The 16,097-nt window shown below is 40.0% G+C and overlaps 1 protein-coding gene and 1 long non-coding RNA gene across 18 annotated transcripts in view; one reads left to right on the top strand and one right to left on the bottom strand.

Annotated features, from left to right (window-relative positions):
- Positions 1 to 16,097, bottom strand: part of TPRG1 (tumor protein p63 regulated 1) — a 137,171-nt gene that overhangs the window by 28,226 nt on the left and 92,848 nt on the right. The gene's annotated exons all lie outside the window — the stretch shown is intronic.
- Positions 1 to 16,097, top strand: part of LOC125754296 (uncharacterized) — a 70,722-nt gene that overhangs the window by 22,833 nt on the left and 31,792 nt on the right. For all 15 annotated transcript variants that reach the window (XR_007408136.1, XR_007408132.1, XR_007408128.1 and 12 more), the window contains exon 2: positions 5,815 to 5,957. This is a non-coding gene — a long non-coding RNA (uncharacterized LOC125754296). The remainder of the gene's footprint in view (positions 1 to 5,814; positions 5,958 to 16,097) is intronic.

Genomic DNA, 16,097 nt, shown 5'->3' with positions numbered 1-16,097 from the left:
TTGCCCCAGGCAGTATTCATCTGAGATAAACAAGAAAATTCATCTTCATGCAGGTTGCTCACAGTCTGCTAGGAAAGACACAAGTGTCCTAAGAAAGATAAAAGGAGAGAACCATGAAAAGAGAAGCTATCATTACACACAGGAAGATACCTGTGACTTGAGGGTCAGTGAATCCTGAAAGAAGTGGCAATTAGAACATGGAAATATAATAAGTGAGTATTCAAAGATGAGGAGGAAGGATATTGCAAATAGAAGGACATAACACAAAGGCATGAATGTGGAGAAATATTGGAGTTTTTCTACTTCTCACCCTAGGCCAAGTAAATTCTGAGTATTGTCCTTGAGCTTTATACCTTTAACCAGCTCCTTCCTGCTCTAGAATGAGGGAAAAATTCTCTCCCCTCATCGCCACCCCTGTGTGTATGTGTGTATGTGTGTTGAGTGATTGGGGATGTCACAGAACAGGGGAGTGTTCATGTTCCACATGGAAGCACATAGTTTGCATGTAGCAGATCCTCTCTGGTAAGTCATTACCTGGTATATTAAGAAACCTAGCTGCTATTTATTAATCAGACCCTTTAGGGATCCCTAGGTGGCTCAGTGGGTTAAGCATCTGCCTTTAGCTCAGGCCATGGAATCAAGCCCTGTGTCAGGCTCCCTGCTCAGCAGGGAGTCTGCTTCTCCCTCTCCCTCTGCTCCATCTAGCCCACCCTATTCCTGCTCTCTCTCTCTCTCAAATAAATAAATAAAAATCTTTTTTTAAAAAATCAGGTGCTTTACAGTCCTCATCTATGCATCTTCAGCAATCTTATGGCAGATATTATTTTCTATACTTACAAAGAAATTGAAACTCAGACTATTCAAAAAGCCTACTTAAAAGTAGTGAAGTCTCTTTGGTTTCATTTGACCTTCCCTCCTGTGATACATAGGCCACTCTCCATCTCACCAAAGAGGATGCAGGCGGGCTGGTAGTGTGTTGTTCTCATCCAAACTGCTTACAAAAATCTTACTGGATACAGTGTTTCAAACATGCTAGTTTACCATTTCACTACTGCCTTTTCTTATTCTCTTATACCTAAAAATCAAAGTGGGCCCAAACACAAATTTTATTGTATTATACGGTGGTAGTATGTTACCAACCTGGTTAGTACATAATTAAGAATAGACTCCAAGAAAAAGCTTGTTTTTGTCGTTTCATTTTTGTTTTTGGTTTGTTTGTTAACTTTTTCTTTTTCTTCCCACCTGTAGGATCTTACATATCACTGTAGAGGAAACAGTATCTAAATATTAGATCCCAAATCTTTACTTTTTATCAATCTCCCTAAAATTAAACCTCAGTCTTCAAAGTCACCAGTCAGTCCTCCATGGACAGAACCAACTGATGGGAAAGGTAAACTGAAAAGGAGACATTCACATTGTTTTATATACCCAGCTATCTCTTATTTTTAAAACTTCATATATAGTATTCCCAGAAGAAATCATAAAGCGCGTCCAGAAGCTTTTGAATGCACCAGTACCAGACTTAAACTTAGTATGCATAAGAGAAGAAGTCAAGGGGTTGACAAATAGATTGGAGTCAGATAACAGAAGATGATGAAAACTCAACCAAGGAGTTTCTCCTATAAGACATTAACCTCTGAACACCTGAGGGCTAAGGAAAGCTTTCAATAAGGGGAGAGATAGGGACTTGACCATGACTTTGATTTATAGATTAAATGGTCAGAACTTGAGGGGAAGGATGAATTTGGAGGTTGTAAAGACAGGGAGACCAGTTAGGAGGCCAAGTGTGGAGAAATCCCAAACCAGAGCAGGGTGGTGCCAAGAAGAATAAAAAGGAGACTGAGGGAGACATCAGGGCTAAAGGTAACAGAACCTTGAGTTCCAGTTAGAAATATCTCTGAAAAAATTGTTCATTGTATGCGTCTTGAAATGATCCAACGGTCCTGAAGTTTCTGTCCCTAGTAAGGGAGAAGCCAGTGGTGCCCTTGACTAGAGCAGTCCCAGTGGGTCTGGTGGGGAGAGAGTTCTATTCCTGGGCCTACTGAGTTTGAGGAGTCTGTGGTGCAGCAAAGTCATTCTTGATGTTTCCTTGCTCCCTTTCCTGACACATCTTTCCCCACCTTCTGGGCCAAACCCTTTCCAGGAGTGGAAGAACTCTTTAATTATCCACACCCCGGATCAAGAGACCTTCAGTGTTAAGTGCAGTGGGAGAGAAAAGAGTGGCTGGACCTGGTAGGCATGTTGCCACCTGTGCCCCACCCAGTTAGGGAAGGTGGAGGTACAAGGTGAGATCCTCCCAGCCAAACAGACCAGGCCTCCAACTCTGGAGACTGGGAGCTAAGGATGCTGCCAGAGGAGCCCCCCAATCACCTCGTTTATAACCTGGGGAATAACAAAACAGATATGGGTGGTATGAAATCTCTCCTCACAATCTGGCTTCAAGTCGCCAACTTTAAAGAACAGAAATTCCTAATGAATGACATAAACCAATTAGAGAGCTGCCTAAACCAAGCCCAAGCTCTGAAATAGAGGCTGCAGGTTCTTATTAGGCGAAGTGATCTGAACGAGGGCCAACCCAAGCAGACATTGGACCCTGGGATGCCTGAAATCCGGGCCGTGGCTGATACTCCACACTGCAGAGGCTGCGCTCATCCATCTCCTCGCATTTAAGGATGTCTTTACAAACAGTGCTTCCCAACCTTCCTTACATGATCCTCTGGCCAGGCTTCCTTGCTCATTGTCATGTGGCATTTAATCACAACATTTTGCAAGAGCCTATCACCAAACAGTGTGTGGGAAAGAGTTAAGACTTGGGATAACTTGTCACCCTCAGTTTTCACTTGGTTGTTTTGGCAAATGAATATATTTAATTCTACACAGAATTTAGTTACCACTTAATTTTTTTTCTAGCCTGAAACAATTTTTTTTAAAGATTTTATTTATCCATGAGAGACACAGGGTGAGAGGCAGAGACATAGGCAAAGGGCAGGGAGCTTGATGCAGGACTCGATCCCAGGGCCCCAGGATCATACCCTGAGCTGAAAGCAGACTCTCAACCACTGAGCTACTCAGGCGTCCCTAGCCTGAAACTATTAGAAGTTCGAAGAAGAGAAAAAGAGGTACAGATGATAGTAGACATATATTAGTTGATCAATCATATGCCAGGATCCTTACATTATACTATTTTTTAATCCCTCCACAACCCTGTGAGTTGTGTATTATTATTATTAATCTTATTTCATACAAAGGAAATTAAGAAACAGGGAGGTGAAGGAGGTTTTCCAAGGTTACCCAGGTAGCAAGTTGGGGAGACATATATCAGTCCCAAAGTGTGGCACTGTTGCCAACCTAATATAATTGCTATTTTTTACATAAAATTTAGTGGGGAGGAAGAAACAGGTAGCAAGTAAGGATAAGCAAAAAAAAAAAAAAAAAAAAAGGAAAATTACATCTAATCCCACCACCCAGAGATAATCACTCTTAATATTCTGTTGTAAATCCTGCAATTGCAAAAGTTTTAACTCCCTTTTTGGAGCTCCTACACTGATGCTGCAGAAAGCTTTTGAACAAATTACATCTTCTTGTCATATTCAGGATCATCAAGAAAAAACAGGAAAGATATTTTCATGTTTTTAAAAAAGTGAATGTGAGAAGTAGTGATCAAATCTTACTATGTGCTGAATGCTTTCTTGGTTTTTGGAGAATTAGAAGGTATCTCCATTCTATTAGTACCTGTCCTCCAGAAGCTTCCCTAAAGTGGTAAACATGGATAAGCAGAGGCATAGCCAGAGCTGTGGGAGGTCTCTGACATTGCAGCAAGAGGGGTCCAGGGTATTTACCATAAATCTATTTCGTGACCATGGACAAAAACCCATGCCCCCAGCTTCAGTCTGTCCAACTCCCAAGTTTTGTTTTCAGGAGATAATGAGATAAATATTTATGAAAGCACTTGGAAACAAACAAAGCACTATGCAAATGAAAGATAATTGCCCAAATCTCTAATAATTAAGGACCCAACTTCTGAAATAAAGATTTTGCCAAGAAGTAAAGGGAATCATGATGCTATCCCTTTAAAACCCTAAATCATAAAATAGCCATAAAATAGCCACCAAACCATAATCAAAATGCTACCATAATAAATATTGTCCATCTTCATAGATGATAATTGATGATGATGTTGATGATGATGATGATGGCTAATACTTCTTCCCTTTGGCATCCTATTTTCAACACCGTGGAAGAGATTTGTATTGCTTTCTCATTTTAATCCTCACATTAACCCAATGTGGAGACATATTATTATCTCCATTTCACAGATAAGGAAACTCCATTGAAATTTACAAAGTGTTTTTACATATAAATTTTTGCCTCATTTGATTCATATATCCCCAATATTTTTTCTATTTTGTTGGATGATAGAATTATAACAGAAAGTCAAATTACCAAGTTCACAAAATTTGCAGAGGTCAGATTTGGTCTAGAACTTGGTCAACCTAGAGTTTTTTCAACTAAACTGCTGTTGTCTCTGTATTCAGTCAAACAATTACAGAAAGCTTCTCCTCCCAGTTAACTTCTCAAATAACCTAAGGTCTGTACCTATGATCCCTATTTTGCGAGTGAGTTTCCCTGACTTATATATAGGTCTAGCCTATGTAACTCAAATGATATCTTCAGAGGTGCTCCAGCATGGCCTCACCCCAAACCCCCTCCTGATCTGCAATGTTTTACAATCAAACACAGCCAAGCCTCTCAGCCCTGGAACCATTCAGAGACTTTTCCTTCGCAAAATCTTATTCCTCCTGAATTTCTGATATCATTGATGACAAACAAGATCTGTTTCATTTATCCCTAACAGGGCTTAAGACAGCTGTGTAGAGTACTCCATGGAAGAGAATTTGAAGTCATCTTTAACACTTCTCTTTACTTCATCAGCTCAATCAATTCATCACTAAGTCTTGGGCTTTAAGATATAGATGAATTTAGAGCAAAAGAAAGTAAATACAGCATACATGAAAGGGGCAGTGATTAGATGGTTTAGAGCAGTTCAGGAGGAAGAAACCATGTGAGAACATTCATTGGCAGTAGAATGATGGTACAAGTATGGCAAACAGTGATATGTCTGATTTGATGAGATTTTGGATTATATGAAGAGAACCTAAGAATGGACAGGTTAGAAAAACAGGGTGGGATCATATTGCAAAGGTCCTGTAAGCCAGAGTATGAAGCTGTATGTTCCTGCTTCTCATACTTTGCCAGTGGAATATCCCTAAGACTGTCGGGGTAAGGCCACTTGCTTTAAACACTACTTTTATTTGGAATCTCTTGTTTTATCCTTAAAATTATGTAATTATGTTTCCTACTATATTTCATTTACATGGATTGATTTTTAATAAAAAAAATAATATTTAAAAAAAATAATAATAATATTTAAAAATCCAAACAATTTAACATGGGTCAAAATTGAGACTTCAGGTAGATAGGGCAGGTTTATCCTGTGGCTTCTCAGAGACCTTAGCACAACTCTGTTACTTGAGATTTTCTGTGATCTAGTTTGTGAAGCCTAAGGAGATAAGGGGGCATCTCTAGTGGAATTCTGAGGAGAGAGATGAATTGATCACAGTGAGATTTTAAGAAGACAATCCTATAGTGTTAAATTGGATGAATTTGAGGACTGGTGGACACTGGAAGCAGGAAGATCTAATAACCTCATAGTACTCAATATTTATTTAGGCCTGTATCAGACACTTAAGATAAGTAGTCTCAACTAATCCTCATAATCCTATGAAGTGCAAACTATCATCATCTCCATTTTAGAGATAAAGAAACCAAAGGGAAGAGAAGATAAGAGACATTCTGAAGAGTTGGTAAGTAGCTGAACCTGAACTTAAGCAAGTCTGGAGAATCCAGGATCCCAAACACTACATTGAAATGCATTGGAAACCACCATAATCATTGAGGTAAGAGATAATAAAGACCCACAGTAACATCATGACAGCAGAAATGGAAGGGGTTAGGTTTGAGAAATGTGGCAAAGATCGACTTGACAGAATTTGACAACCTGGTTATATTTGGGGGAAAATAAGGAGTCAGAGATGACTGATTTGTGAAACCTGGATAATTGGGACGATAATGAGGCCATCCTCATAAATAAAGGCCTACAGAAGAGAAGCAGGTTTGTTGGGGAAGCGTTAGGTAGGGGGAAGATGATGTGTTGAGTTTGAGATGCCTGTGGGGCATACAGGTGGAGACAGCCAAGGGGAAGAAATGCAGGTGTGGAGTGCTTCCCATCACTGGGCCCCCAGACCTGCTAAAGTTTCAATCAGCTATTTTCAGCTTCTTTTCAGTCTTAGATTCACCTTGAACATGGGTGAGTGACACAGGATAGAATTTTCCATAAATGCTTGGAGTTGGAAAAGAAAAAAAACAAAACCTACTCACACACAGACACAAGCACCCATAAATGTAGCCCCCTCATAACAAACTGGATATTTTTGCAAAATCACCTTACACTGCTTATTTTCCAAACTCAGAATATTAGGCACACACACCAGTGGCTGGAGAATAGATGCGGTAACAGTGAAATGATTCCTCCCTTTCCTGCAGCAAGCTGCCCTTACAAAGGTGAATTTACTCCTGCATGATAATGAAGTCTGTTTGGGAGTTTCAAAAGTGCAATTTGGCTCAAAATGATTTCCTCTGCCTAGAGTTAGTCCTAAGAGGGCCCCCAATCACACTGAGGTGGGAAGAGAAAATATAGAAAGAAGGGGACACTGGGGAAGAGTCCAAGGTTGGCAGAGGAAAAAAGAGATGGAATACAGACCCGCAGGATCCTTTAAAAGACTGATTTCAGGGGCACCTGGCTGGTTCAGCTGGAAGAGGATGCAACCCTTGATCTTGGGATCGGGAGTTCGAGCCCACACTGGGTGTAGAGATTACTAAAAAAATAAATAAACTTAAAAAAAAAAAAAAAAGCTGATTCTGTGTTTCAGTTAGTAGGGACTAGGATCACAGGACCGATTGGGTTTGGTCTTTCTAAAAATAAGCATATCACCCCAAAAGTAAACAGTGAGTAGTATAGAACTTCTTATAGTTCTTCTTCTATTTGCTATACCAGCCATTCCTTTCCTCCTACAATATTTGCTGACCTCTGGAGCTCATTCCTACTTTGTACTGCAATCTCACTACAGATTCCAGAGAGAACTAAACATAATATATAAACTTTGCTCTCTCAGTTTTTCATAGATAGCAGTATCTGCGGTTATAGATAATATATTATTAATTTCTTTACAAAGTGAAGGAGCTACATCACTAGTCTGAATAAAACATTTTTTAAAAACCAGTTTTATCACTTTTGGCTGAACTTTGGATGTGTTCACTCACACATCCATTCTCTCTCTTCTTTTGCCGTTTTTGTTATAAACTTTCTGTTAAAAATCAAAATGCTAATTTCCATTATTATACTATTAGAAGATAAAGTCCTATCACTAGGGACTCGGTTCTCTTAATCTATTCCCACACTGCCACCTAAGAAGTTTTTTCCTCTAAAAATTTATCATACCTTTAATGGGGGGACAACACACAAAATGCATTTGAGTTATGCTTTAAGAGTTGACTTTTCATTGAAAATTTTTAATAGTCATTAAATATTTTCATATATCATAGCTATTAAATATTTTAAATAGTCATTATGAAAGCCCAGTGATTTTTCTGGCCAATATTAACTTAGCATCCTCCACCAAAATAAGATTTGTACTGACACATATTATCATGCCCATAGCACTTAGAATAGTAAAGCAACACCAACAGTTCTGAACAGTTCCTCTCTGAAATTATCAGCACCCAGACAAAATTGTTCAGATATTAGAGGCATTTCCCAGAAAAAATCACAATGCCCTTTGACCTGGCAGGAGCTCAGGTATTTCTTGTGTCTTTTCTCAACTTACCTATTCGTTTCCACTTCCCCTCTCCTTTGTGCTCATATCTGAAACGTACTATCACAACATTTGCAGATTACAACTTAAAACAAGCATTTTAATAGCTCTCAGCAAAGTTTATAATCTTGTTCTTTTTAGAGAATTGTAAGCATCCAGTAGTATTTATAGGGAAACTATACACATTACTTCTATTTGAGTTCTAGAAAATATGCAGCCAAATGAAATATTAGCAATAAATTAGTAAATAACTGACCTCTGACACAGAATTCCAAGATGTGGCATTCAATGACATGTGGATTCACTTAAGGGTTCACTGAGCCCTGACTATGAAGACAGCCTATGTTAAGGGTTTATCAAGAAAGTTAAGGCCCAGCCCAATCAGCAAGTGCTTATAGAGGAGTTATGGAACCATTAAGACATGTAGTTGTACAAAGAATGCTTCTGGAGTCAGAAAAGATGGCAATTAATATGGGTTAGAGCTAAGGCTTCTTTTGTGAAAAATTAGATTCTCAGACCAAATTAAAATCCATAATGGCATCCACATATAGATGGAGGCTATTGTTCAGCATGTTCTGAAGGCCATAGAAGCAGCATTAGTCATGGCCCCTCCTCAAATGCACTACATTCAAAGTGGAAAGAGAAAACAAATGAGAACAAGTAGAGTTAAACTATAGGATATGTAGCAGGTTCTTTCTGTGCCAATTGTGATAAATTCTGTTGAACTAGCCAACCAAGAGCCATTTACAACCTTCATTTCCTTTGTCATCCTCATACAGAAATCTCAAAAGAGCTAAACTACTTGATTTCTCTACTTAGGGTTGGGACATTGCTGTAGACAGTGAGATATAGGAAGACTATCTCTCTGAAATCAAAAGGCAAAGCCTCACCAGGAAAAACCTCCTAGCCTCATTTTCCTTCCCTTTTCTTCTTATTTGATGTGCAGAAATGATGCCAAGAGGTTTGGCATCATCTTGTAACCATGAGGTGACAGCATGAATACTGTGGTCTTCAAGGGAAGGACAGCAGAGTGGGAAGAGGAAAGGAGGCTGAACTCCTGATGGCCTTGGTGAGCCATCACTGGATGTCAGCCCTGAATTTTTTCATAGACAAGTGTTTAAACCACTGTTTGTATTAATAGCTGACTATAATCCATACAACTAAACCACTCAAGCTCCTGGTCTAGAAACCAGGGATATAGCAGTGAACCAAATCAAGTCCCAGGTCTTATGGAGTTCAGCATTTGGTTTATTGACACAAGCAAGAAACAAGCGAATATATAATATGTGGTGGAAATATGTGGTATAGAGAAAAATAAAGCAGGGGAAAGCTAAAGACTGATATGACAGGGAAAATTAGTTTTCCATAGGGTGGTCAAGGTTCTAGGAAGGTGACATTTAAACTGAGATCTGAAGAAAATGAGGGAGTATTTCATATGATATATGGGGAACAACATTCTAGGCAAAGAGAAAAGCAAATGCAAAGATCCTGAAACTAGAGTATTTATTTGCTTGGCAATTTTTAAAGAAACACCATGGAAGCCAACATATCTTTAGCAGCATGAGCTAGGGGGTAAGACCGTGTCTCTTGAGGTTAGACTGTCCACCTTTGAGAGTCAGACCCCTACTCAAGCAAGACTATGATGGGCTGGAAAACTTTCTCAAAAATGTGTACTACAAATTGATATAAGTGGACTAGAGTACATAGTTAGATGTATGTGGAATGCCAGAGAAGTCTCTATGGAGAAAGTACAAGGAAGGATTGCATAAGGGAAGATCATGGGCTTTGGAGTCAGAAAGACTTGAGTTAGTATCCTACCAGGACCATTAGGACTGTAAGTTCTTGGACAAGAGATCAACCTCTCTCTTTTTTTTTTTTTTTTGAGATCAACCTCTTTGAGTTCCAGGTGAAAAATAGTTAATGAGTGCCTTCAAAGATTGTTGTGAGAAGGGCACCTGGGTGGCTTAGTGGCTGAGCATCTGCCTTCACCTCAGGTTGTGATCTCAGGGTTCTGGGATTGAGTCACATATCAGGCTCCCCACGGGAAGTCCTCTACTCCCTCTGCCTATGTCTCCACCTCTCTTTCTGTGTCTCTCATGAATAAATAAATAAAACCTTGAAGAAAAAAAAAGATTGTTTGAGAAAGAACTAAGTTATGCACAGTGAGTGGGTTATTTATATGCAGAAAGGCACTGTGAGAAAAGAGTTCTTACGATCAAAGAACTTTGGGAAAAAAACACTTTTTTTGGACATTTACAATGCACGTTAGTCTACCAGCATTCCAGAAGGGCATTCGTAGAAGTCCTATTTGACCTCATGTGGTCTGATACTTCTTCATTTACTTGGAGCACTGAACACCTTTTGAAGCATGTGATTCCATGGAGCACTTTGGACCCGATGTCTTCAAAGGGCCCTGTTCTCTCTGATACAGAAAGGCCCCAGTACTGTCTCTCGGTGAGCCCTGGAGCACCATGGGCTCAACTTCCAGAGGCCTGGCAGGCCCTGGCAAGAAAGACTCACAGGTCAAGTCCACTGACACTTTCCAAACTGCTTGTAACACTTTCCCTCTCCCAACAATGCAACATCCCATATTTGTAGAAAAATAACCAAGTGCATTCTTAAGAAAAAGTGAGGAATTTGAAAGCTAAAGGAAAAATGGGGCAGGTAACTAGCAGGAAGCTTTCTTCTGGAAGTTAATGGAGAAACACTGCTCAAGAGTCAGGGAACCTGAGCAGGACTATATTGGAAGTCTGTCTCTATTACATCTGTGCATCCATTTTTTTTTTTTTTATTAAACTTCCTTGATCTGCCCCCATTTCTAATACATTTCTGATCAGAGGAGAAGAAGGAGAAGTCTCCAGTCATCTTGTCTGTTGCCAAACACGAAAACAGCAAAGTAAATTTGAAGTGTTCACCCCTCTATTCAGATCTTTGGTTTATTTAATTCAAGATTCAGTTTTGGGTCCTGGCTCTGCTAATTACTATCTCTGTGATCAGAACAAGTAATTTAGTCTCTGCATGCCTTACTTTTTCTGTTTTAAAAAGAAAAAAACAATTTTTACCCCTCAATGTCATTGTAAACATTAAATGAAACAGTGAGTATAACAATTCCTTGCCAACATCAGTTTTACCAAATATTTGTAGAATGAGACTGGCCATGCTCACCACTCCCCCATCATAAAAATACCCTCTCTTGGCTTCCATGAGCCCACCCAGTCTTATTTTTAAGAACACTGTTAAAATCTCACAGAAAGTGAACCTAACAGCGTTCAGATACACTCTATTAAGACATAGTCATATAAAACAAAGCACTGAGAATTTCTAACAAATCATCTTACAAGAAAACCTTATTTTGTGTATTAATTTCTATTACTGATTTAAAAGAAATGATTATTTGGTTTGTTGAAAGATATATTGGAACAAAGCCTAGGAGTCACAAAAGAGACATTTCCAGTCCTGAACACTGAAAGAAGCTGAATGCCAGTTTAATGAATCTGAAAATCATTACCAGCCCATCCAACTGCTGATGTCTCATTACTTTAAAAAATAGGTACAAACATGATGCACAGATAATTGAGGTTTGATATAAAAATGAAAATGAGTGATCGAGGAACTCCGAAGCCTTTAATAATTAATATATAAACCTTCTGGTAATTTAAATTATGGGCAAGGTAACTCAGACCAAATACATTAATTCACCTTGAGAGAAGTTGACTTAAAGTTTCCTTTTTAGATATGCATGGTTTACTCAGTAATCATAATAAAAGAGAACCACAAAATTCCACATCTACAGCATCACTCCCTCTCGACCAGCCCCAGCATGCCAGGCTGCAGAGCACTTAAACCCACACACCAAGAGTTTAACTTGAGCTTGGCTGGGGGGCTTGGACGAGACTTTCACTATTCAGACACAGAAAATATTAATTATCATCAAATCTGTCATTATCTTCCCATCCCCCCTCCACATCCTCATCTTGCCTATCTGATCCTTTCTCCCTCCAGCCAGCAAAATAAAAAGCAGTGATTTGCCGAGTGGATTGTGGTTTTACTTGAACAGAAAAGGGCCAGCTGTGTGTGCCTACTCGGAATAATCAAAACAAGGAGTTGGGAAAGGTATTCCTTGAGGCGCCCCAAGGCATTTTTATAGAAACCACCCCCCCCACCCCAGAATATTATTCCATTAAATCAGCCACAAAAGAATAGCAGAGAGCAAGAAGAGAGAGGACAGAGCCTGAGCTTGGGAGCTGACAGGGACTAACAGAGAGGACTGCAGGGAAAGAACAAGACAGAGAGGAGGGAGATGAGGGGAGGAATGAGACCAAACAGAATGAGGCACAAAACCACGTGTTGAATGCCCTCTCCCCAAGTTTCTCTGCCTTCCGAACTACATGTTCAGGCAGATAAAGATGTCAGAAGGGTGTGCAGAAGCAGCCCCCAGAGCCGGCCTGGCATGCTGAAAATAACAGGCGAACGCCTACAAGATATGACTTCAGGTGCACCTAGATGACCTGCTGCCCAAAATAACACCACTTCGTGCGCTGGCTGACGCCAAAGATTCCTCACTTCCTGCTTCATTTATTTTGGAAAAGGCACTGATGCCCACTGACATTGCCCTGGGCTAGGAAACTCTTTCAGCCTCCTGCAACCATTTCTAATCTTTTTGTGGATGCCTTTCAAGATCTTTGGATCAAGGTTTGGACCTTGGGTAAGAGGACAAAATATGAAACTCAGAGGTACCTAAGCCAGAAAGAGCCAAACCAGAAAGCTCAAGTCATCGAGGACAAAATTTACCTACACAGTTGGAATTCAAACCTTGTGAACCCCAGGAATTACAATGATGATTTAATTTGTATTTAAAAATGAGGGAAGATAAAAAAAAAAAGCTATCATATTTTGATTTTATATTTATAAAATTGTAGGTGTCACATAACTAAGATAACAAATAATCCCAATATCACACAAAAACACATGCATACACATGCAAATCTACATTAAGCTCCAGAGTTGTTTTGACTCAAGAGCTAAATGCCATTTTTAAAAATCAGGTTCTGACAATTTTTTTTTTCCTTTGCAATCCTGTGCATTTCACGTTACTTTCTTTCATGGTAGTGAGGTGGCTAGAGCTACACCAGGTCTCACATGTAGACCTAGCAATGCAGAGCCCTTTCTTCCCCCCTCCCCCCCTTTTTTTTTCTTTTTAATCGATGAAGAAAATTTTTCCCTGAAGTTCCTTAACAGACTCTCACTTAAGCGAAAAGCAGTTTTGCTTAATGGTTAGGAGCATGGGCTTTGGGGCCAGGCTCCTGGGTTTGAACACAGCTCTCCCACGTATTAGCTGTGTTTCCACGGACCTGTTACTTAACCTCTCTGGTCTTCAGTTTCCTCATTTGTGAAATGAAGTTAATGATATTTACCTTGTAGGAGGTTAACTGAATTAATGTATATAAAGAGCTTATGACAGCATCTGGCTCATAGTAAATCCTATTACATGTTAGCTAATGAGCTTGAACTAGCTTACACTTATGCCTGAAGCATTAACTGACAAGGAAGAGAGCTTAACCAATCATTCATCTCTTGGGGCTGGAAATCCACCTTCCCTGAATCACGTGACTTCTCAGAGGACAGTTGATACATAAATAAAGCTAGATCTGTTTAGAACGGAGAGAGGGAGGGGGTACTTGGTTATTGGGCAGGCAACAACATTGGCTACTACATGTATTAAAGCCATGAATCCTTATGATAGCCCTGAGATGCAGAGAGCATCATCCTCATATTACAGAGAAAAACCCAAGGCTCAAAGGGATGAACTTGCCTAAGGTAATAGAAATAGCATTGGGCAGCCCAGGTGGCTCAGTGGTTTAGCGTCACCTTCAGCCCAGGGCCTGATCCTGGAGACCCAGGATCAAGTCCCACGTCAGGCTCCCTGCATGGAGCCTGCTTCTCCCTCTCTCCCTGTCTCTCTCTCTCTCTCTCTCATGAATAAATAAATAAAATCCTAAAAAAAAAAAAAAAAATAGCAATGGTAAGGTTAGTCCTTTTTTGTTTTGTTTTGTTTTGTTTTAAGGTTAGTCCTTTAAACCAGAAACCAGAATGTTTGCCAGTCCTATGCTAGTTTCACTTAGTGGAAGATGCAAGGCTTTTCTGAATCTCTATTAGCATAGCTTTCCTTTAGCCCTCTGGAGGCATATGCAGAAAGATTTATGCTTGTCTCTATGCTACAGGTTAGGGGAAGGAAAGATAAAAGGAAGTGGTTAAGAGGATCTAAAGGTTCTCTAGTTCTCAGTATTAATACATGCATTTAAATGAACTGTGTCTCCTCTTATTCACAACACTCATACTTAAAAAAAAAAATCTTCTGGGACACCTGGGTGGCTCAGTCGGCTAAGCCTCTGCCTTCAGCTCAGATCAGGATCTCTGGGTCCTGGGATCCAGCCCCATGTCGTCTGTCCTCTGTCGGGTTCCCTGCTCAGCGGGAGTCAGCTTGTCCCTCTGCCTTGCCCACCCTTGCTCATGTTTACACGATCTCTCTCTTTTTCTCAAATAAATAAATAAAATCTTAAAAAAAAATAAAATCTCCTACACTCTGCGAGGCTGGAGGGACAAAGCTAAGAAAGACCCAGTTCATGATCTGAAATATCTTTTAGTGGAGCATGGTGATAGTCTGTGAAGGGCTGATGCTGATATGGGATTCTTGTTAACAGCAAAACCCCTGAAGAGCAGAAGAGAGGTGTAATAGCATCACTACCCCTCCTGTCCTCTGCAATAGGAATCTTACCTAACACCAGAGATAACAGAAAGTGGTTACAGAGCCAGCTCAGAAATCTTCCAGATAACAACCCATGGTCTACCAGAATATTCTAACTCCTTGTTTAGAAGCCTCTATCTTTTCCTCTAATTTCTTTGCTTATCTGAAGGACTGGATCCAGTTTACCTTTCATTCATATGTCTCCTTCTGTAACTTTCTTTAGACACCTCAGTAGAGAGGGAATCACCTCTCTGTACTGTTTCATCCAAAGTCACAATCTACAGGTTGATAATGATACTCTAGATACAACATGGAGCCGTCATCAGGGATTCTGCTTCTGTGTGATGAATCAGCTTATGTGGGTTCTTCTGCAAAGCAGGTGACTTTCTTCAGTTTGGTTTTGGTTTAGGGAGGCTTTTCAGACTACCTTTCACTGAGGGCCTACTACGTGTCAGACTTTGTATTAAATACTTCACATGTGGCATCTAGTTTCATCTTCACAGTAACCCCTGAGACAAGAAAAATTGTGCCCATTTTACAGATGAGGAAAATAAAACTCAGGGAGGCTAAATACAAGTTACATAAGTTACCAAGAATTGTTCCAAACAGAAATGTAAATCTATTTAACTATAGAAGCAATGCTCTTAGCCACCTGGCTATGCCTTTCTGCATCCTAATCATATTGCAAAATATATTAGAGAACATTCTAAATTTCTGAAATCCATGCATTTACCATGTGTGCCCTCTGCCTTCAACTGAATCATACACAGGAATGTTAAACAGGACAGAACAGGGCCCTTGCTATAAGCTGCCAAGCTCTGTCCTCCAGTATGTTAGCTGTCCACCCTCTGGGGCAGGGATTGGCAAAGGAGGGTGTGTGGCCAAATCTGGCCCACTGCCTGTTAGTAATAAACAAACAACAAACAAACAAACTTACTTTACTGGAACACAGTTGCATCCATTCATTTACATATTTTCTCTTTTTTTAAGATTTTATTAATTTTTTCATGAGAGACACACACACACACAGAGAGAGAGAGAGAGAGAGAGAGAGAGAGAGAGAGAGAGAGAGGCAGAGACATAGGTAGAGGGAGAAGCAGGCTCCATGCAAGAAGCCCGATGTGGGACTCGATCCCGGGACTCTAGGATCACACCCTTGGCCAAAGGCACATGCTCAACTGCTGAGCCACCCAGGTGTCCCACACTTATGTGTTTTCTGTGGTTGCTTTTACTCGGAAACAGCAGAATTGAGCAGCTGTGATAGATACTGTATGGTCCATAGAGTCAAATACTTTGACCATAAATACTTATCCTTTATTCCTTTACAGAAAAGGTTTGCTGCTCTCTGGTCTAGGATATACCTGACCTCAAATACAGCCTAAAAAGTTTTAACTTGTGGCACTTTATTACTTTATATTTTG

The sequence above is a fragment of the Canis lupus genome, chromosome 34, assembly GCF_003254725.2.
Source record: "Canis lupus dingo isolate Sandy chromosome 34, ASM325472v2, whole genome shotgun sequence".
NCBI classification, from domain to species: Eukaryota; Metazoa; Chordata; class Mammalia; order Carnivora; family Canidae; genus Canis; species Canis lupus.
Note: the sequence above shows the minus strand (reverse complement) of the source record. Positions and strands in the feature narration are given on the sequence as shown.